The sequence below is a fragment of the Monodelphis domestica genome, chromosome 2 (genome assembly GCF_027887165.1).
Source record: "Monodelphis domestica isolate mMonDom1 chromosome 2, mMonDom1.pri, whole genome shotgun sequence".
Lineage (NCBI taxonomy): Eukaryota > Metazoa > Chordata > Mammalia > Didelphimorphia > Didelphidae > Monodelphis > Monodelphis domestica.
Window position 1 is genome coordinate 531,612,617 of NC_077228.1, and position 23,033 is coordinate 531,635,649.

Consider the following 23,033-nt stretch of genomic DNA (forward strand, 5'->3'; position numbering starts at 1 on the left):
AAGAATCCCCTAAAAGGGATCCTGGGGATAAGACATGACCGAAGACAAGAGAACAACTCAAAAGAACAAGAGAGCATCCGGAACACCAGATTCTTCCCTGGGCAGCTCCGGAGGAGTGTTGGGCTGTTCTAGAGCCCACATTTAAAGGAGGGCATTCAAGAGACCCGGCAGGAGAGGAGGGAGAGTGGAAAACCTCTCACAAAAGGTACACTTGAGCAGTGATTCCACCCAAGAAAAGCTGACTTGGACGGACACACTGTCCATCTTCCCATATCTGAGCCAAGCCACTTGAGCTGTGCCTTGTGCTTGTTGCCTGATTGCTTCTTTTTCTAGACGTACCTCTTGGCCTTCTCTCAAACTCTCTTTTATTTCTTCATGGAGTTCAGGGTTCTCTTTTGTTGACTCATCTCCAGTCTCAGCTTCTAGATGGGGACTTCGCATGAAGGCCAGATTCTGCTTGTTCTCTGAACTCTTGGATGGGGCTGGGTAAGCCCTCTTGGGCTCCATCTTTCTGTATTTGAAAGGCTGCCAAGAAGAAGAGGAACTGGGCCGGTTCTCTTTGCCCGTGGGGATAAGGAGGAGCCATGGGGCCAAGGTATAAAGAGGCCACTTGAAGTTTGACATCAGAAAAAGCTTTCTATCCGTCGGGGCGCTCCAAAATGGAAAAGCCTTTTTGTTTAATCCTTACTTGTTGTCTGAGTCCATATTAAGGACCACTGTACGGGTTAGGTCATTGGGGTTAAGTGACTTGCCCAGGGTCACACAGCAGGAGAAAAGGAAGGTAGACGGTTCCTTGCCTTCTGGAAGTCTTCAAGCAGGGATTGTAGGATCGTGTGTCCGATGTGTGATAAACAGGATTCTTGTTTAGGGGTGGTTGGACTGAGGAGCACCCCAGAGCCCTCCAGTTCCAGTTTGTTGAGTTACAAAGGCTGGAAGGAAGCTGGAGAGCCAGCAGAGAGCAGCAGAGAGCTTCTCGAGGCAGGTAGGGGTGCTGGCCACTGGCCTGTGGTCAGGGAAGATGCTGGCCTGGGGCTCTTGAGTCTTGATGAGTTCTGAGCTTCTGAACCCCCCAGGAGAGAGGGGGTGGGGCAGGAGCCCAAGTCACCAAGGCCAAAGGGGCCTGTCCAAGGGGACGAGTCCTGCCTGGGGAAACGGGGCTTGGAGTGTAGAGGTCTGGGTGCAGCTACTTTCCCTCTCTGTGTTTCAATTCCGTACTTAGGGTAAAGGGCGAGGCTGGACTCGAAGAAGCTCACAGGAACGCAGAATCTCTGCCTGTCTGACCTCGCCGAGCCTCAGTGGTACCAGATGACCCCTGAGGTCCCGTCCGTCCCACTTTCAATCTCCATCCTTGGCCCCCTGTGAGAGGGGGCTTTCCATCAGCTCAGCATCTCTGCGCTTTCCGTAAAGCCACCTAGAGCAGGGCCTGAGAAGCCAATAAGGTGATGGAAGCTGGGGAGCCTCTGGATGGGCCTCTCTACCCACTGAGCCACCCAGCTGCCCCTCAGTTTCCCTGAGAGCTTAGGCTAGGCAATCTTGAAGGTCTCCCATCCGAAATCCCCGTGATCCCAAGTCTCTTGCCTCAGGCCTTCCCCCATGCTTGGGACTTGATCTCCATGTCCACCAGCTGAGCTACTCTTTCTAGATCTTTCCATGAGAGGTCAGAGCTAGAAGGTATTTTTTTTTAAACCCTTACCTTCCATCTTGGAGTCAATACTGTGTGTTGGCTCCAAGGCAGAAGAGAGGTAAGGGCTAGGCAATGGGGGTCGAGTGACTTGCCCAGGATCACACAGCTAGGAAGTGTCTGAGGCCAGATTTGAACCGTGGACCGCCCATCTCTAGGTCTGGCCCTCCATCCACTGAGCTACCCAGCTGCCCCCTAGAAGGTATTTTAGAGGCCGCTGGCTCCATCCCCCTTGTTACAGATGAGGAAAGCGAGGCCCAGACAGGTCCGAGGATCATTGATTTAGAGGTGGAATGGGATCTTGGAGACCATAAAGTCCAGCACCCTCATTATGACAGATGAAGAAACAGCCACAGAGAGGTCAAGTGACTTACCCAGGATCACACAGCAGGAAGAATTTGACCCTGAGTCTCCCTTACTCCAAGGTCAGGGCATTGTCCCTTTCATTGTCCCATATCCCTTCCTTCAAGGCCCAGTTTAGGTGCCACTGCCTCCAAGAAGCCTCCTCTGATTCCATCCCTAGCTAAAAATCCTCTTTCAGTCATCAAATTTTGCCAGAAATCTTTTGTCTTGATTCCTCCTTTAACCCTTTCTCATTCTGTCTTGTCTTTATTTGTTCATTTACACATCATTTCCCCACTTGTTAGAAAGTTCTGTAAGCACAGAAATGAGTTCATCTTTGTCTCTGTGTCCCTGGCCCATCCCAGCGGCTCGGTTCCAGTGAAATCCGATCCAAGCTGGCACCAGATATAGCTGGCATTGGCCTTTCTAGTGGTCAAGCAACCAGGAAGTCCTTGGACCAAGTGCTGGGATTCAAAGAAAGATCAGCAGCAGCCCCTGCCTAGAGGATCTCATCTTCTCCTTGGGGTGGGTCAGAAACGTTCACAGATAAATAAATGGGGCATATATACAAAATGTCTGGGCAGCTGGGGGACCCAGTGGATAGAGCGCTGGCCTAGAGTCAGAAAGACCTGAGTTCAAATCCAGCCTCAGATCCTATCAGTTATGTGACCCTCGGCAAGTCACTGAATGTGTTTGCCTCAGTTTCCTCAGCTGTAAAATGGGCTGGAGAAGGAAATGGCAAGCCACTTCAGGATCTTTGCCAAGAAAACCCCAAATAGGGTCGTAAAGAGTCAGATGTGATTGAAAACAACTAAACAACATGAACAAAATAAATACAGAGAGATTGGGGGAAGGTTCTAGCAATGGCTCAGGTTAGATGGAAAGGATAGTCCCAGAAATAAAGAAGTTAGTGGGCTTGAGGGGAAATAGAATGGTTTGAGATCCCTCTGGACTGTCCAGATGGAAACATCTCACAGGTACTTGGAATTGCCAGACTGGACCTCAGGACACCAATGAGGGCTGGTTATGTAGATCTCGGCCATCAGGATGGGAATGAGTGATGATGAGGTAACCTAGAGGGTGTCTCGAGAGAGACAGGGAGGCCCCAGATCAGGACACTCGAGGTTACTCCCCTGAGAAGGGACCCCGAATGGCCATAGGAACTGAAAAGGGTTGGGCTCCGGGAAGAGAATCACAGCGGAGTAGCCTCATGAAAACTCGGGGAAGAAGAAAGGATTCAGGAGGAGGTGATGGTCAACAGTGTCAAAAACTGCAAGGAGGAAGAAGCTTGGGGGGAAAGAGGGGGAGCATGGGATCCAGAGCCCCAGGAGAAGGCTTGGGGCTCACATGAAGAAGGGCTCTTGTCCTCCAGAGTGGGGTGCTCGGTGGTGTTGGAGAAGGGAGGGAGCTTGGGGCAGATGGACTCAGTTTTTAGAGTCACAGGTGACACCCTCTGCTGAGAGAGAAGGCGGAGGTGGTGGTGATGGGACGGGTGGCTTAAGAAAAGAAGAGCCATTTTGGAGCCGCCATTGTGGACGATGTACTAGAAAGCTGGTGCGGAGAGTGGTGGAAGGATTGGTTTCCAAGAGTGACGTTGTGGATCCAATCAGCAAGGTCATGTGACATCTTCAGTGCCACTGACCCCCTCTCAAGGAAGGGCAGAGAGGGTGGTAGTTGGGAACCATCTTGGGTTGGGAGGGTAGAAAGAGCATTCATTCACTCTTTTGCGACAATGAAAGACAATGGAAAGTGAGATTTTGGATCAAAGGCTGGGAAAGTTGAATGAGCCAGTGGAAAAATGAGGTTCCTGGGAAAGCAGGAAAGAAGGGGTGCAGGGACTAGAAGATGTGTCAAAGAGGAGGGATGAGGCCCAGGGGAAAGTGGGAGGAGATCGCTATGGTCAGGGCGGAATTCCGGAGTTACGGGGACAATTATGGAGGCGTTTACTTTGATCCCGAAGTTTAACAGCATTTTTGTCACGGTTCTTTGGGTAACCATCATTTGGTGGTAGTAAGCCAATCGGTACCTTCTCCTGGACATTGTTTGGACAAACGATCACATGCTTAGACTCCAGATAGTTGATGGGGGGTAGGTGGAGGTGGTTCTGCCCTGATGCCCCTCTTGGAGCTCGGAGCGTAGCGGAGACATCACCCGGCCCCTGTGGTCCTGGATCCTTCCGCCATTTCTTTCCCTGCTAGATGGGCGCTGCTGGTGGAGACAGGGTATGGCCTTCCTCCTAGTCTCCTTGGAGATGGGGAGGGTCAGCCTCGGAGGAGATGTAGCTCTTCCTGCCACCTCCGGGCATGCTGTATCTACCCAATGGGCAAACGGACAAGGAAATGGGAGATCTTTGGCCATTAAGTACTCAAGGTCTTGGGGAAGGCTTGGCTCCCGTTGAGAGCAAATACCAGCGGGTTCAGAGGCTAAGCCGTTCATGGAGGTCCCCACCATGGGAATTCTATCCCTTGGGGTCCCTTTCTTTCTGGAAAAGCAACTGAAAAGAGAACCCAGAGAGAAGGGAAGTTGAATATGGGGACCTGGGGAGGGTGGATAAAGGAAGATTCAAGAGTCCGCAGTGTTGGGTAGTAGAGAGAGAACTGTCACAAAGACCTGGGTTTGAGTCTTGCTTTTGACGCCAGCTACTTGGCCGTGGAAAGTGATTTTCCCTTTTAGTTCCTCCAACCTATCTCTAAAGCCTTTAAACTTATAGAATAGAACTCTTTTCTTAACTGACCAAGAGGCAATGTGGTATAACAGAATGAGCCCTGATCTTGGCATCTGAGGACCTGAGTTCTAAACCTGATCTTCTGTGTACTTGCTACCTGTGTGACCTTGGCTAAGTCAACTTACTTCTCTGTAAAACAAGGAAGTTGGTCTAGAGATGACCTCCAAGGCCATCTGCAATCTCTGACTCTGGTCCAAATGGGTGAAGTGTGTCAGGATTTAGAGGGGATGGAGGTGGGGAATAATTTTAGAGCCTGAGGATTGTAGGGCTCTGGGGAGGAGAGGATGCAGGGGAGAAGGATCCACAGGGCCAGGAAGCCCCAGGGATGTGCTAGGAAATGTTTAACAACCAGCTGGGAAGGGGGATGGTAGTGTACTCATGGGCACGTTTTTAAATGTAATCTGCCTCCTGAACTCTTCCCCATGTTTTCCCAAGGTTGAACCAACAGAGAAATAGATTGGAGCGTTGGCCAGTTCTGAGGTGTAAAGGACACACTGAACATTGACCGATTGGCTGCAGCACAGCCTTGCTCCAACCTCCCGAAGCTGGGGGCTGAGAGAGGGCATGGAGTGCCTGGGCCAGAGGCTAGGGGCACCCGCGAGGGCCCAAGCCAGGCTTTGCCCACTTTCTAGCTCTGCTAAAGGCTGGGCCTCTGCACGGAGAAATTAATTGAGATGACAGTCCTACGAGGATGACTCAGGAGATCATGTCCTTCTCGCTCTCTATCAGGCTGTGTGGGCTGATGCCAGGGGAGCAGGAGTCACTGTGGGCTGGCAGATCCTGCAGCAGCTGGAAGGAGATGAGTGTGTCTGGGGGGAGGGCCAGGAAGAGATGAAAAGCTGGAATGAGGCAGAAAATGGGCACCGAAATCTCCCTTGGGAGAAGGAAGGAGATTAGTGGGGACGCCGTCTAAAGGACCCTGGATCTCAAACAGAGAGCTGGGAGGGCCTCTAGTCTGACCACGTCCTGTTGCAGATAAGGATACTGAGGCCGGAGACAATGACTTTCCCAAAGTCACACAGAGACTAATGGAGAGGCCCATCGGGTTTTAGGTTCTAGAGCTGGAAGGTCCTCTGGTCCAACCTCCATCACAGACCGTTCAGGGCCTGAGCTCAGAGACCACACAGATAATTGAGTCTCAGAGGACAGATTCTCCCGACTCCAGACTCAGAGGTCCCTCCACTAGCCTGCCCTAGGAGTAGCACTTCCTGATTCCTTTATTGTACAGTCGAGGAAACTGAGGCCCATCGAGGTGAAAGCGACTTAGCCCTGGCATTCAGGTGGTAAGTGGCAGAGCTCAGATTCCAGCCCAAGGCCCGCCATTCCTGACCTAGCGCTTTTCTCTACCCAGCATGCCCTCTGGCTACCAAAATGAAGAGAAGGGGGAAAGGGTGGATTGGGGCTAGGAAGACCTGAATACAAATAAATAGCGCTTCAGTTGCTCATTAGCTGTGTGACTTTGGGCAAGTCCCATGGCCTCTTCAAACCTCAGTTTCTTCATCTGTAAAATGATCCCCAAAGCCTACCTGTGTATAGGTACCAGTCACGACTTCCAACGGACCCAACATGTTTCTATTGGCGCTTTGAGATCAAACCTTGGTTCTTTTGCTCCGTTGAGTCCTGCTTTCTGGGTGGTCCGAAGGGTCGGGAAGGGCTGTGAAAGGCAGTCAGGTCGTCTCCCCCTTCCCAGGTTCCCTGTGCTTGACACATCCCATGAGCCTTTGGGGCATATGGCACAGCGGCCAATGGCCAACATGCACTTGTCCTCAGCCGAGCTCGAACGGGATGCTTCAGCCTGGTCTTCTGGAACTGTGACTGCGGGACCCTGAGCCCCTTGTTTGGTTCAATGCAATGGAGCAAGCTTTTATCCAGAGCCTTCTGGGCCAAGCATTAACGATTTAAGGCGAGCCAGTTGCTGCCTTCAAAGAGCTTACACCCCCCTGAGGAAGGTGGGATGGAGGACAAATAGTAGAGGAAAACAGAGTTATGACCAAATACATGGCATAATAGAGCACTGGACTTGAGAGTCAGGAAGACCTGAGTTCAAATCCTACTTCAAACCCTGTGTGTGACCCCAGGAAAGTCACTGAACTTTTCTGTGCCTCCATTTACTCATCTACAAAATAAGAGGGTTGGGCTTGATGACATCATCTTCGTTATTCCCATTGCTGATTCTCCTAGAGGCTGGAACAAAGAACTTGAAAGCCTGGATGGGATGAATTGACTGGATAGGCTTCCCCCAGCTCCTGCCCAGAAGTGCATTTGTAAGAAGGTAGCCAGCCTTACCGTCTCCATGAAATTGGTCCAGGCCTAAAATGGATTTAGTTCTTCACGAACATTTATGAAGCACCTACTATGTTCACGACACAGAGGTACGGGCTGTTTCATGATCTTTGGTCTCCCTGGAAAGGGACCCAGCACACTGCTGGGGGGCCTTGAATTTCCCCCATTATATTTTAAGCCCCCACCTTCCATCTCAGAGTCAATCCTGTATATTGGTTTGAAAGCAGAAGAGCAGTAAGGGCTAAGCAATGAAGGTTAAGTGACTTGCCCAGGGTCACCCAGCTAGAAAGGATCTGAGGCCACATTTGAATCCAGAACTTCCCATCTCCAGGCTGGCTTTTACTCTGGGGAGCCCCCTTTCCTATGGAGAATATTGAGGCCTTTCTTGGAGTCCTGGGTCTTCCTATCAAGTTGCACCTCTAAGCATCCCTCAGGTCTGCTCTGATATTGGTGGTCCTCAGAGTCCCCATTACCCATTCAGTCTTTGCTTTCTTTAGACTGTCCTGCCAGCGTTCAAAGCTTGTCTCTCCCAGTTGCCCCCTGGAAGGCGGGACCTCCATCTCCTGCCCCCCCAAAGCAACCAGCACAGCCTGGATCATAGAGGGGGAGCTCGGGACTAATTTAAAACCAGCACCCACATCCTCAGACTTCATGGGGTGGAGAGGGTGGGGAGGGGGTCCTTCATTCAGTTGAGAGCTTCCACCTGGAAGCTGAGCTTTTTTGACTGTCCAGTGAATAAAGCCCCATTCCCCCAGCCCCCTTCCCAGACAAGGCCTTACTTCCCATCCTCTCCTCCCTGGCCCCTGGCCCCCCTGCAGTCAGCCCTGCCACGACTCAGGCACCCTCACCCCTCAGAGTAGCCAAATCATGACTACTTTTGCTCCAGAAAGGGGGTATCATTCCTCTGTCCTGTGGTTCGACTCACAGGAGACTCCCCAGAACAAATATCTCCCCTGTCCCCCCATGGCAATTGCGAATGGGAGAGCATCCAGACAGTTGTGCTAGTCTCGGAGCTAAAAAGGGATCTCCCTCCTTAACTGTCCCTCTCCCCACGCTAGAGTGGAGCAGAGACGTAGACTACAGAGCACAGGAGGAGGACACTTAGGCAACGGGACCTGAATTTAGGAACTTCGAGGAGAGGGTCTTCAGGCAGCAGAGAAGAGAGCTGGCTCTGGCCTCCAGAGAGAACTAGTCCTGGCAACAGAGAATGCATGTGCAGAGAGGACTCCATGAAGAGAGAAGGGACTCCCAATGGCAGACTCTGGCCATACAGCTTCGCCATCCACGTCCCACACAATAACTGTCCTCTAAATTCATGCCCATACACTCTTCCCATACGTCATGTGCTCTTGTGGGAGAGTATACCCCGGGTTTGGAGGGGCCAGTACTGTTTTGTAGCTACTGTCCTTTCTATGTCATTTTTTAAACCCTTTCCTTCTGTCTTTGACTCTTTACTGTGTATTGGTTCCAAGGCAGAAGAGCAGTAAGGGCTAGGCAATGGGGGTCAAGTGACTTGCCCAGGGTCACACAACTAGGAAGTGTCTGAGGCCAGATTTGAACCTAGGACTTCCTGTCTCTAGTCCTGACTCTCAATCCACTGAGCCAGTCATGTCATTTTGGTAAATGCTTTTGCTGTGAACTAATTGTATTTACTGGCATGACTATAAACTGTGGGTACATACCTATAGGGTCAAATAATTATATAAAGTGCTTCACAAACTTGTAGGTGTGATATAAATGTTATCTGTTGTGAATCTTGAAATTTCTCAGACTTGTGAATGTTAAAAATTTCTCCATTTGGGGAATTCTCCATTGGAACAAATTCCCTACTGAGAACATTCCCCATTTTGACTGTGAGAACTCGCCAGGGTAAGAAATGGGAGGACCTCTACTCTACCCGTACTTAAGACTGCTTTAGGGGAGAAAACTCCTTGCTAAACAATGAAAGTACTTGGACCCATGCTTATGATGAGGCAGGGAGTTCTTTGACCAATGTCTGTTTTTAGAATTGATACAATGGGATGCTAGGTACCTATAAAGGTCAGGCAACTTGTAAACTTGCCAGGAACAAAGAGGTGAAAACTTACTTAGATGTTCTCTCTTGAGGGGATTAGTTGACTCAGCTGTGTTTTCTCTGGTTCAGACTTACTGAGGGGATTAGTCGACTCAGCCGTGTTTTTAGAATGGATTGTCCTTTGGAAAACGTCTACTGTGATTGGTAGATGTAAGGACTTGGGGGAGGTGACATAGGAGAAAAACCCCTATATAAGAAAAAGCAGAATCTCTTGAAAGACAATCCTTTTGAGGAAGATCTCTTATGAGGAATCGCTTGAAGAGAATCTCTTGAGGAGAGGCTCTGGAGAAGGGAAGCTCTTGGAGGACAATCTCTAAGGAGGTATCGCTGGAGCTCCTCTGAGGGGACTCTGTCCCTCTGGAGGCTCTTGAAAGAGGCCCTTTGAAACAGTCTCTGGCTGGAAGGCTCTTTGAGGAGGACTCTGGCTGGAACTCTCTCTGAGGAGACTCTGTCACTAGAATCCTTGCTTAGACAGACCTTGTGGTCTGTCTAAAAGACTGACTGACTGATCTCTCTCTCTTAAGATTCAGGTCTAGGCCATGTTGGCTTAAGGCCCTTCATACTTATTTCCTTTGTCTCTCTTTCTCTCTTTTCTTGTATTATAAATTAAAGTCTCTATAAAACCCAGTTGACTTGGGTATATTCATAATTGGGAATATTTCCCTGGCGACCACCTTATATATTGATTTAAAAACAAGACACTGTAGTGAAACATATTTTCTGCGGTCACAATTTACTCACCCACTCTTATATCTACTATAATTTATATCTTCCACTATTTTAACTCTTACAGTTTATGACCCCAACTCTTTTAACTGCCACAGTTTATGACAGACCACTCTTTTAAATTTAACACTGTTATTATTGCTATTAATGATAATAATAACATGTGTCTGAGGCAACTCAGAGGTGCAGAACTATAGAGTTTCAAAGTCCTTTCTCTCTTTATGTAGACCTTTTTTTGATTCAATTCTCTTTTGCCAGGACTGGTTCTCTCTGGAAATCATAGACAGCTCTCTTCTTTGCTGCCAGATGTCCTGTTCCTTACAGTTCCTGGTGAGGGAAGAGGGGCTGGTAGCTCCGAGTTTTCCTGGAGAATCCAGACTATTCCTTGGAAACACAATCCACATATTTATCCATTCATTCATCTGTCCTGGTTTTCCTGGTCTCTGTCTGACCTCTCCTTTGTCTTGTATAGGTGGTCATATTCCTCCTGCCTCCTGGGTGCAGGTATCCTCCAGGGCTCTGTCCAAGACTCATCTCTTCCCTTTACACCCTCTCTTTTTGTGCAATATTATCTGCTACCATGAATTCAACAATTATCTCTATAGGGACAACTTCCAGATCTATAGGTCTAGCCCATATCTCTCTCCTGAACTCCAGCCCAGCATCATCACCTGCCTGGAGAACATCTCCCTTGGATGTCTTAATAGTATCTCGACTTGCCACGTCCAAGAGAGAAGTCATGAACTCCCCACCTGAAACCTTCCCGGAGTCTGTGCAAGGTGCTGTGGTCCCACCAGCCACCCCACCACCCAGTCATACACTTGGGCTCGTTCCTTATCCTTCCATCTCACTCTTTCCCAAATCTGTTCAGCCTCCAAGGCTTGTCAAGTCTGTTCCCTGCTTCCTCTGTGCCTGGCCACCCCTCTAGGGCCTGACATGGTGCCTTGTAATAGCCCTCTCTAATCTCTAATCTCTTGTCAGTCCTCTCCTCTGCATAGCTATTAAGATCATCTTTCTTCCTATTATGCTGAAAGAAATGATGAACAGGATGAGTGCAGAAACACCTGGAAAGACTTCATTGAACTGATGCAAAGTGAAGGGAGCAGAACCAGAAGAGTAGAGTCTACAAGAGCAGAACCAGGAGAGCAGAGTCTACAGGAGCAGAAATACTGTAGGATAGTCACTATGTGCAGAAACACCTGGAAAGACTTCATTGAACTGCTGCAAAGTGAAGGGAGCAGAACTTGGAGAGCAGAAATACTGTACGGTGGTCACTATGGTCTCACTATTATCAGCCAAGCAAGTTCCCACGACATCCACGAGGGACCCAGACAGAGAAGGACCGGTGGGAGGTCGAGGCAGATCAGAGCATGCCATCTTCTGCCTTATTTCCTTTGGAATTTTTTGTTGTCTGTGTGGGGAATATGGAAATATGCATTGCATGAAAGCATGGCATAACCTGTATCAGACTATTTACTGCCTCGGGGAGTGGGGAGGGGAAGGAGAGAATCTGAATCCTGAAATGTCAGAAAACGGTCGTCAAAAGTGTTTCTACCTTAAGTGAAACCATTGACTTTTAAAAAATCTTCCTAAAATACGGGCTGTGTCCCTCTCCTCCTTGTTGCTTCTAGGGTCAAATTCAGACTCCACCACCCAGTCCGACGGGTCCTCTCTTACCTCCCTTCACGCGTGTACATTCCAGCAAACCTGAACTAGATTTCACAACCTGCCAAAGTTTCTGCTTCTCTTCCGTGCTCTGACCCACTTCTTGTCTCCCTCTGACTTTCAGAATCCCTATCTTGACTCAAGGCTCAGCTCAGGTGCTGCCATGGTCACTAAGCTTTCTCTGATTTCATCTAAAAGTGGTCTATCCCTCCTCAAATTGCTACAAGCACTTTGTGCTTATTCTTCCCTTCCCTATTGTATGTCGTAGGGTACGTGTTGTATCTTCTTAGGTTCATTGCTAGATCTGAAGTCAGGAAGACCTTTCTCACGCCTCAGATCCTAACTGGTTGTGTTGATCCCGGGCTTCCCACTTAACAGCTTGGTGCCTCAGTTTCTTCATTTGTAAAATGAGGGGGTTGGACTCATTGGCTTCTAAAATCACTCTGGTTCTTAGTCTAGGACCTTGTGAATATGACCTCCTTGAGGGCAGGTTCTATTTGATTTTTATCCTTGTTATCTCCATTACCTTGCACAGTACTTGGCACATAGTAGGTGTGTGGTAGATGCGTTAGCATCATAAACCTCAGAGGTCATCAGGTCTGACCCAATTTTACAGCTGAGGAAATTGAGGCCCCACAAGGCTAAGGGACTTATCCAAGGTCACCCAGCTTATCGAATGGACTTGGAGAGGACTTCACTGGCTGTCTACTCTTTTGTGGCCGGAGATCCCCCGACCCAGAGACTAGGAGACTGTCCATTCCCCACTGGACTGAGGACAAGGGCAGGTCTTGTCTCTGGCCGTGCCACCTTCGAAGGTGGCAGCCAGCCAGGATGCCAGAGGTAAGGTGGCACCACCCAGAAGTGAAAGCGCAGTGCCCATGGGGGATGGGGAGAATCAAAGACTGAAAAAAGGCCATTCACAAAAAAAAATAAAATAAATTGTGAATGGACGAAATAACTCAAGAAAATCCCAACAAGCGGCGGAGTGTGTGGAAATGAACAGGATGGAGCCGTGGCCCTTTGAAAGAGTAACGGGGCCATGACTCAGAAGGAAGAATGGAGAAGACACAAAGGGACCTGGGGCCGCCTGCTGGGGCCCTAGATGGCAAATATTCCGGGGACACAAAAGCCAGGGGGAGGCCGGCAGGGAGCATGAATGCAGGCTTGTCTGGCTCCCACCCCTCCAGACGGGGCCTGTTGACGGGATGTAGGTCAGGCTCTGTGCTGAGGCTGAGCGTTGGGACAAGCAGAGAGGAGACCGAAGCCTACGCTGGGCAGAGCTGGGGAGGGGGCAAAGGGTGGGCCCCACCCCCGGGGAGCCGCAGAGAAAGGGGGGATGGAGGGCGAAGGGAGGCCCAAAGCGGGAGCTGGGAAATCCTGGGTCCGTCCAGGGCAAATGGGCCTTTGGGGCTTGGCCAACATCAGCTCATCCCTCATGGAAGACTAAATGGGGAGAAAAGCACAGATTGGGCTCCTGCTGCAGGTCAGACACTCTACTAAGTGCCAGGGAGACCAAGGCAGGGACCTCCCTGCCTTCAGAGCTCTTGTATTCTAATGAGGGACAGAGCCCAGCACCCGAGGGGTGGCTTTGGGAAGTTATTGGGGAGCCTGTTGAGTGGCAGGATTGACTTGATTATGAAGGGGGAGGAGGGTGGGCTGAGGAGATGGCTGGGGGCAGGGGCTGGCTGGAAGGCCCTCCCCAACCTGGACAGCAAGCCCCTTAGGCAGGAACCTTGGAACTTGGGGGATTCTGTCCTCCAGGGTCTGTGTTCCAGAGAGCTAGTGAGATGTTTATTTACATTTTAATAGGGGTAGAGACTGGGGGCAGCTGGGGGGCTCAGTAGATTGAGAGCCAGACCCAGAGATGGGAGGTCCTGGGTTCAAATCTGACCTCAGACACTTCCTAGCTGTGTGACTATCCGTGCCTGCCGGAATAGCAACAGTGGGGTCCGGGAAGCAGCCACCTAAAAAGAGACCATAGGGGGAGAGAGGGGGAGACCAAGCACGTAATAGAGAGACAGAGTCTAGCCCTGACCACTCTTCTGCCTTGGAACCAACACTTAGTATTGATACTGAGACAGCAGATGAGGGGTTAAATTAAAAAAGCATCTCCCTCTCCTCTGCCCCCGCCTTTTAAAAATGAGGATGTCAGGGGGCAGCCGGGTGACTCAGTGGATGAAGAGCCAGTCTCAGAGATGGGAGGTCCTGGGTTCAAATCTGACCTCAGACACTTCCCAGCCAGGTGACCCTGGGTAAGTCACTTCACCCCCATTACCCAGCCCTGACCACTCTTCCACCTTGGAGCCAATACACAGGATTGATTTTCTAAGGTGGAAGGTGAGGGTTAAACATTTTTTAACAGGGGGAAGTGATACCAGGACCCCAGAGCACCATAGAGGGAGTTAAATAGGACAGGGAGGCTGAGAGTGGTTTGTTGTTTTCATGATCTTACGAGACAACGACCAGGCAGAAAGGGATGGTCTGGAGGTAACTGTGGGAGCCGGTGGCATCACCAGGCAGCAGGGCTGATGTCCATGAAGAAGGCAAATGTCCCCTTTCTGTGTGTGGCCTCCCACCATGTTGCCCCTCCAGAGGCACAGCTCCAACAGGGCTGAAGAGCCAGCTGGCCCGCCGGTGATGTCCGAGTCCTGGGTCATCCCCACTCTGGAGACAGCCGCTCATTCTTAGTTCCCGTAAGCCTGCTGGGCGTGGGGTGGCGGGGAGTGGGCTCTGGGGGAAGAGGGGCACGGCTGCTGCAGGCCTGCGAGCCTTTCTGTACCACCCTTCACAATTATATTCCTGCTGCGCTCTTTCTAGACTGACCCAGTTCACAAAGAACACAGTTCTATTTTTTCTTTCTAAAAAAGAAAAACAGATGAGAAAAAATTTCCAATATCTTCTGAAGATCAGCACCACTGAAGACTATTTATTGAGTTATTGCCAGAATCTGGGTTCAAGGCCCAGCTCTGGAACTTACTGACTATTAGAATTCTTAAAAAATGAATGTAATTAACCATTCAATCATTCTGATATTGTCTTTAGAATTATTTTAAAGAATAATAAATTTATAATTGTATTTCCAAGTAGACAAGCATTTCTTTCCTTTCCTTCCCACCTTCCCTCTACCAATTGAAAAGAAAAAAATAGACTCCTAATAATCTGCTCAATCAAGCCTCTAAAAACATGTCTACATTGCCCAAGTCCAGACTGTCCTATTCTGCCTCGTGAGGCCTCCCGTGGCAGGAGGTGGGTGGCCTGCTTCATCTTTGGGCCCGGAGAGCCTTTGGTTGGTCTTTGGGTTGCTCCACGTTCGTAAGTCTTTCAGCATCCTTTGTCTCTGTGCTGCTGTAGCCGAGTATCCCTTCACTCTGCATCAATGCATACAAGTCTTCCCGGTTTTCTCGGAGAGCCTCCCTTCCCTCACTTTTTACACCACAATAATAGTCTTTCCCATTGGTAGATGACCCTTTGTTCCGTCACTCTCCAATTGATGGGCTCTCCCAGATCTCCTCCGATTGCTCCTCTGGATCATCAGCATTGATGGATGCATTGATGTAACCCTGAGATTACCAGTCCAGACAGAGTCCAACGAGCGAAATTCCTGGGATGCAATCGATGAGGGTTGAAATGATGTGAGCAGCTAGAACGGGATGGAAGAGGGACGTTCACATTAAATGAGCCCCCAGGAAGGCCACTGGCAAGCTAGACTCCAGGGAAGGGCAACCAGGATGGTGAGCCGATGGGAAATTCCACCCTCCTACAATGAGTAGCACGAATGGGGAGAGCTCAGCCTGGAGAAAAGATTTTGAGGATCATGAAAGCGGAAGCCCATCCAGAGGAGAGCGACCAAAAGTCCTCAAGATGACTTAATCCAAAAATCAGTGAAGGTCCTCAAATGCCTTTCCCAGCTGGGTGACCCTGGGCAAGTCACTTACCCCCAGTGCCTAGCCCTTACCACTCTTCTGCCTTGGAACAATCCAGTCCTGATTCTGAGTGGAAGGTGAGGGCTTTTTAAAATCACTGAAAGGACTGAGGGTGTCTAGTCTGGAGAAGAGAAGATTCCGGGACCCATTAGAGTGGCTTCCAAGTAGGTGAAGGACTGTCGGGTGGAAGAACGCTCTTGGCATCACTTGGCCCCAGAAGGCAGGACCTGGAGCAATGCAGTAGGAGAGGGAGGAGGAGAAGGAGATCGATTTGGGCTTGATGTAAGGGAGCAATTCCTCGAGAACAAGGGAAGCAGGACTGTGTGTGCCGCTGGTCAGTGTTTAATGTGTGTGGGATCCACGTCCAAGCTGAATATGCATCCCGAACCTCTTCTCCATCACCTTCCGAGGTCTAGACAACGAGTCAAGCCCAGATGTGATGCTCACCCTGAACATTTAATAATCGGCTCTGGCAAGCCTGCTCCAGGTGGCTCTCACACAGCCCTGAATGGAATGTCTGGAGGATGGGTGGCGGTTTCCCTGTCCCTGGGGGGATCTGGTCAAGTGGAGATGGACGATCCTTTGGGGGGAATGCGTCCAGAGGATTTCTAAGCACGATCAGGCTGGACTAGTTGGTCTGTGTTGGAATCTTGCCTCTGCCTGTCCGAGTGGCATGGCTATGAGCTCATTGCTTCCCCTTTGGAATGATCTCCAAGGCCCCTGCATGTGTGTATAGACCCTTGGGAATGTAGCCTGCCCAGTGGTGGGTCAGTTGTCCAAAGGATGGACCTGGTGCATCTACTAGTCTCCTTCCTTGTCTCCTGAGGTCTTGACTATTTGCCCAGGTTTGTTGGGTTCGTGGAGTTGCGCTTCCCCTTCCCTTCCCCATTTAAGACCAGAAGTGGCCTCCTCAAGAGAGCTGCCCTGTATGAAGGCTGGGGAGGGAGCCACCTTGACATGGGGTGACTGGTTGGGCAGCTCTTCACTAAACCAGTCCATCTGGGTCTCTACATTCCAGTGGAGGCATTTCCGGAGGATAAAAGGGCCACCAACCCAATGAAGCAAGACATTGTCTTGTGGACGCTGGCTTCTGAGGGGTGGCCAGAGGCAAAGGTCAGGTGGGAGTACTTTTAGAGGACTTGGGCAAAGGTGTGGAGGTGGGGGACAAAATATCATGTATGGCGAAGGGTGGCAGATCAAGTGGACTGGTGGAGAGTGGGTGAGGGAGAAACATGAAATAAGAGTGGGAGGATAGATGGTATGTACATGCCAGACTGAACATTGAAGAAGTCCAGAGGGGCAGTAGATGGAAAGCCAGCTTCCGAGCCAGGAAGACCCGAATTCAAGTGTGTCCTCTGACATATATGACTGTGTGACTCTGGGGAAGTCCACTAACCTTTTAGCGCTTAATCAATGCTTCCTTCCTTTTTCTTTTTTTTTAACCTTTCCCTTCTGTCTTAAAAGCTATGCTATCCGTTCAGAGGCAGAAGAGTGGTGAGGGCTAGGCAACTGGGGCTAAGTGACTTGCCCAGGGTCACACAGCTAGGAGTTGAACCCATGACCTTCCATTTCTGGGTCTGGCTCTCTCTCCACTGAGCCACCTAGCCACCCCTGCTTCCTTCCTTCTTGCCTTTCTTCCACAGCACACAGAACAAAGGTGAAGGCGCCTCTGTCCTCTTCCCTGACCAAACAGAGCTAAAGTATTGTGCTCGCTTCTGGGTCCCACAGTTTAAGAAGGACTCACTGAGCTGGAGAGCCTCCAAAGAAGAAGGATCACCTCACACCCTCCCAAGCTTTTAAGAGGAAGCGAGGTAAGAATTGGTCAGCAATGTCAGAGGAGGTCGATGAGATGGCCTCAGAGGCCGGGCTTCCAGCCCACTGCTTCCGGGGGGGTGTCATGGCGGTGTCTGACCATGTCATAGTGGAGAGGATAGGGTGTGGTGGGGACTCCTGAGAGGGTCTTCCCCCTTCATCTCCTCTTCCAGTCCCTGCTCACGAGCTGGTCCAATTGGCCCAGGCCCTGGTGAACCACTCCAATGAGTAGGGAGTGATGGGCAAAGGGATGAATTCATGGCCTTGTCGTCCACTTTATCATGGCACCCTCCAAACCACTGGGCCTTACCATCTGCCGTGACACTTCCACCTAGAGACCTCTGGGGCCTTGCTACCTACCCTGAAATTGTTACTTGAGTTTGACACAGCTGATCGAATCGATTCAGAGAAGGAAACTGAGGCCCAAAGAGTTTATTTAAGTGGCTTGCCCAGGATTAGTCAGAGGTGTTCTGGGCTTCAAGGCCAATCAATCTCTCTGTCCAACCCTAGTAAGATGTCAACTCCTTGAGGCAGAGACTGTCTGAGTTTCTCTGTGTGTTGCCTGATCTAGCCCAGTGCCTAGGCACATTGGGTGATTGATAAATGCTTTGAGTTGCGTTGATGATGTGCACCTCTGAGGTCCCCCATAGCAGTGTGTGACAGGTTCCCATCATCAGGAAAATGCTGTATTATTCTATTTATTTTTAAAGCCTTCTTCCCAGAAGGACCAAACCTCCTCAGAGTGACTCAGCAGTGACTAACAGGCTTTATTTGGGTCTGTTTGGGACTTTGTCATTGGCGCATGTCATTGATTGTTGCCGGAGAGCTGCAGGCTGGGTTCGATTAGTCAGGGGAAAACAGCCAAGCCCCCAGCCTCCGGGGAGCCTCCGCCTTCTCCCATGGCCAGGACGCGGAATGGGGGGCTCTTCCAGCCCCTCCCAGGGGGAGAGGAAACATTAGCTTTGATTCCTGCTTTGGACGAAATGCTCTTCATTAAAGAAATAGCATCAGCAACCTTCAAAACATCCTGTTGGCCAGCAGCCTCTGGAAACATGGAAATGCAGTGAGGTGACTTCCTGGCTCTCCTAGCACCTTGGGCAATGAGCATCAGGCAAGAACAGGCCCCCCCCCCGGAACCAGAACAGACTCTCCTGAATCCCCTGACCTTTAGCAGGTGCCCAAACCCACTCTCTTCCTTATCTGAGTTGTCACCATCTGAGCTGTTATCTAACGCTGAGAGTCTCTTTGTAACTGGTGAGGAGGCTCCTCATGACTCATTCTCCAGCTCTCCTTTCTTCCTGCTCAGAAAGGAGACCACCGTCCCCACGGGCTCGTGGTGGTCATGATATGTTGTCTTTTCAGGGTCTTTGTTTTTAACCCCTCACCTTCCATCTTGGAATCAATACTGTGTTTGGTTCCAAGGCAGAAGAGTGGTAAGGGCTAGGCAATGGGGGTTAAGTGACTTGTCCAGGGTCACCCAGCTAGGGGGTGACTGAGGCCAGACTTGAACCCAGGACCTCCCATCTCTAGGCCTGGCTCTCAATCCACTGAGCTACCCAGGTGCCCCCTTCAGGGTCTTTCTTTAGGGCTATCTTACCCAGTTTTTCTACAACTTGTGATGGAATGACTTCCCATGGGTCCACCATATTGTGCATTCTCTGTGCACCAACATTTCCTTCTTTCTTTTTCTTTTCTTAGAAGCCCTTACTTTCTTAGTATCAGTTCTAAGAAGAGTGGCAAGGGCTAGGCAATCAGGGTTAAGTGACTTGCCCAAGGTACATGGGTAGGAAGTGTCTAAAGCCAGATTTGAACCTAGAACTTCCCAAATCAGGCCTGGCTCTCTACCCACTGTACTGCCGAGTTGCCTCTGCACCAAAGTTTCTTAGCAGAGCTCTCTGAAGTTCTTGACATGGGTGAGTTATTCCTGGGGGTGTACTGCTCTCCCCCTTGACCTCAGCCACTCTTTTCACCAGGAAGGCCTCACTCTTTCTCACTAATTCCCAGTGATCAGCATCGAACAGTCTACTAATTCATTCCCAAGTCATCTCATTAACTGTTACTTCTTCAGGAAGCCTGGAATGCATCATCTTAGTGGATGTAGCATCATGACTGTTTCTCACAGTCCTTAGCCTGTATTTTATATCTCCCCAGTAGATTCTCAGCCTGGTAAGAAGCTCATGCCATTCGGGTCATCATCTAGTCCTTGGTACAAGTTGGTTCAAGAGTGCCAAGCCTGGAATGGCTGCCCAGTCAAGGACAGCAAACATCCCAATGCTTATTCACAATGTCCCCCAACAATTCAAAATGTTAGTAAAGAAAACACTTCAGTGCCCTTTACACCATGTAATAGTTGTTTTCCAGCAGCTGGTCTGACCTGAAAAAAAAAAACCCACAATGCATCAGAAAATTGCATCCCGATGATAGCCTAGAAAAAGAAAACATTTCTCATTTGCAAATTCCCTGCAATTGCATCCAGGCAAGCAGGATGGCAATTCCAGATGAGCCTTCATTCTATAGCACCCTGTCGTGGGGGGGGGGGGTCTCCAGAATAGCAACTCAGTCCAGATTCCAGGGTAGCCTAGGGGTACACATTTCCCTCCAACCAGAGCTCGCCAATATCTTTATTTTCTCCTCTAATCAAAAGAGTACGTGATTACTTCATTTAATGGAATGGTAGGCAAAGTAGCAATACAATATTTTCTCCATAAACCTAGGGGCCACTCTTACACAAACACATATTCCATCAGTGGGAAGGGTGGGCCTAGGCAGGCATCACTAGGGAAGGACACACATGTAGGAAACAGGCGGTCAGGGCACCTCCCCCCTCAGTAACAGAATCCCCAGGTCTTCTGGTGAAGTTGTGAGAATTTATTTTTCCTATCCACTATTCATTCCCCAATATTTGGAAGAATGGCTATGTATTTCTGTGCCTGGGATCAGGGTCAGAGAAACACCATCTAGTCTGCTGCTTTTTGCATTTTCTTTGGCCTTAGGAATCCCACAAAATGGCTTCCTTTTTCACCAAATTGGGTTAATAAATGAAGGATTCAAGGGTTCTTTTCCTGGTACTCATTCCCCATGACATAGGTATGGGGAGGGCTGGATAGATTGATGAACCATTTCTTAATTAGATATCACCCTTTAAAGATGGGTTGGGATGGCCAAGGCAGGGGCTGAATAATGAGCTCCTAAAACTCTATTTATTAAGCCACCTGACCCAGCTTCAGTTGTCCCTGGTGTAAGGGGGAAAGGTGTTTATTATTAAAAAGGTTGGACTGGATTATATTTAAAACAGGGTCACCAGGAATTTATATTAATTCCAAAGAGATTTATTTACAATTTATTTACAAAATATAGAAAGTGAAGTAAGAAAATCAGAGAGAGGTTAGGGTAAGATATCTAGCTTAAGCACTAAGTAATTTACTCCTGGCAGGGAGAGTTAGTCCTTAGGCCTTGGCAAAGCCGAGGACCTAGGGAAGTCTCTCTCAAGAGGTAAGTCTCTCCTGAGGTTAGTTGTTTTTTTTTTTTTTTCAGAAAACTCAGCAGTTAAGAGTCAGCTTTTTACTCACCACATGTCAGTCCAAAGGAAAAGATTTTAGAACAGCCTCACCAGGAACAAAGTCTCGGACCTGGTCAGCAGATTCTCCACCAGCCTCCACTCCAAAGAATGAAGAATGAAGAAGTCCCTCACAGGAAGTTGTAATTCCTTTTAAAGACGCTTTCTTTTGTGTCACTTCCTGTGTCTTCCTCCATTTTTTACATGGGCAAATCATAGTCTAAAGCCCTGCCTGACTCTCCATCCAGTGAACTACCCAGCTGTCCCCAGAGATCATTTTAATTATAACAAAATCATCATGTTGTGCTCAATGAAGCTGTTCCCCTCTGGGAATGGGACTTCAGCTAGGTTGCCATTGGGCTTGGAATGAGGCTAGGTGTGTACTCTCATATGAGGGGACAGAATAAATGCTGTGTGTGGTTGTCTCTGAGAAGCATTGCTTCCTTTTTTTTTTAAGTTAACGTAGGTTAAGTGACTTGCCCAGGGTCACAGCTAGGAAGTATCTGAGGTCAGATTTGAACCTAGGACCTCCCGTCTTTAGGCCTGGCTCCCAATCTCAATCTTGAAGCCCTACTGCCCTCAAAAGCATTGCTTCCTGCTCCCAGCTGATGGGCTCATCTCTTTGAGGCTGGCGCTGGCAGCTGGATACTTTAAACTCTGGCTAGCCAGGAATTTGTACCATGTGAGAAATGGTGTGAGGAAGGAAGGAGAAGAGCAGGTTTTCATGGGCCTTGGTAACTGTCTCCTAGGACTGGAAGAATTTTCTTGAACCAGAGAGATTTGACTCATTCTGTCTGTAGTAACTACAGAGTAAGTTATTCATTGTTCCAGCCTGCCTGGTGCTCATGAGGGTTTGTCCTAACCCAAAATAATTAGGAAAGAATCATGTTAAAATTGGATAAGAAAGAAAGAAAGAAAGAAAGAAAGAAAGAAAGAAAGAAAGAAAGAAAGAAAGAAAGAAAGAAAGAAAGAAAGAAAGAAAGAAAGAAAGAAAGAAAGAAAGAAAGAAAGAAAGAAAGAAAGAAAGAGAGAAAGAAAGAAAGAAAGAAGAGTAAAGGAAAAAAGGAAAAGATGGAGGATGTCCCTCTCAATGGGAAAGTGGGCTCCCCAATAGGCCAGGGGGAGCTCTTCTAGCAGGATCTGGGCACTAGGGCTTGTCTGAAAGTCACCCTCTCATCCTAAAATGAGACTCCAGGTGAAGCCTTTCAAAGAGAAAGGGGAACTCTAATTCTAATTCAATTTGCCTTGCTGATGCCAGGCAAATACAGTTTATTGCATGACCCTAACAACTTTTAAAGGTACAGATCATAAAGAATGAAAACATTCCATTGAAACAGGTCCTTGGGAAAGGACTGAGACATTCCTTGGGAAAGTGCAATAAGGATGGTAGATATGACACCTGGTATAGGATAAGGATTCCAGGAATTAGGGTGAGAGAATATTTCTAAGAAATGTAGATAGGCACTTGGGGTAAGATTATGATTCAAGCACCATCCAAGGTTCATGAACAGTCAGCAACAGCATGTCTTTGCCAGCAATAGACATGTATTACTATGAGAGGCCTAAAGAAGGAGAAGGAGAGGGCACTTGGGCTCATTCTCAAACAGACTCTGAGTTTCAACCTCTTGATAGAGGGCACTCAGATCTTTATCTTAGATGGGCTTCAAGTTATCAACCTCTGACACCTCATCATTTAAGTCTGGTTCAAGTTATGGTCATCATCTGGTCACTCACTCACATGCCTGGCTCTCAGAGAAAGAAGCAAACCCCCTGCTTCCCCATTCTGCCACTTAATCCCTGTTCTCCTGGGACTTACCTAGATAACATCCTTGTTTAGGGTTTGAATCCCACAGGAGGAAAATTCCAGGGAGCAACATCAAGTCACACACTTGATTCAATTCAACCAACATTCGACAAGTTGAGTGGCAGGGAAGGGGTGGGGGGCTCAAAATCCTCTGAAACCCCAAATGTACCCTTGTCCAATGGGAACTTGCCTTCAAGAAGGTCCCTGACTGATCCAGTCCCAACCTGGACAATAAATAGGCTATCAAGCACCCATTGAGCACCCTGGAAAGTAGAGGTGGATGTAGTCAAGTCAAATATAATTCTTGTTCTCTAAGTTCCTCTTATTGCCTCTACTACCAGCTTCCCAGGTATTCTAGCCACAGGCTCCAACCTCTTTCCCAAACCCCTGTGGGACCAGTCAGTGGTGTCTCTTTGGTTATCCTCCATAAAGTATAAGGATC

At 49.0% G+C, this 23,033-nt stretch overlaps 1 long non-coding RNA gene across 1 annotated transcript; it reads left to right on the forward strand.

Annotated features, from left to right (window-relative positions):
* Nucleotides 1-16,469: 16,469 nt before the first annotated feature.
* On the forward strand, nt 16,470-21,870 carry LOC103104855 (uncharacterized). The gene is made up of 3 exons (XR_463544.2): nt 16,470-16,532; nt 17,063-17,230; nt 20,766-21,870. It is a non-coding gene; the product is annotated as an uncharacterized LOC103104855 (long non-coding RNA).
* Nucleotides 21,871-23,033: the final 1,163 nt, after the last annotated feature.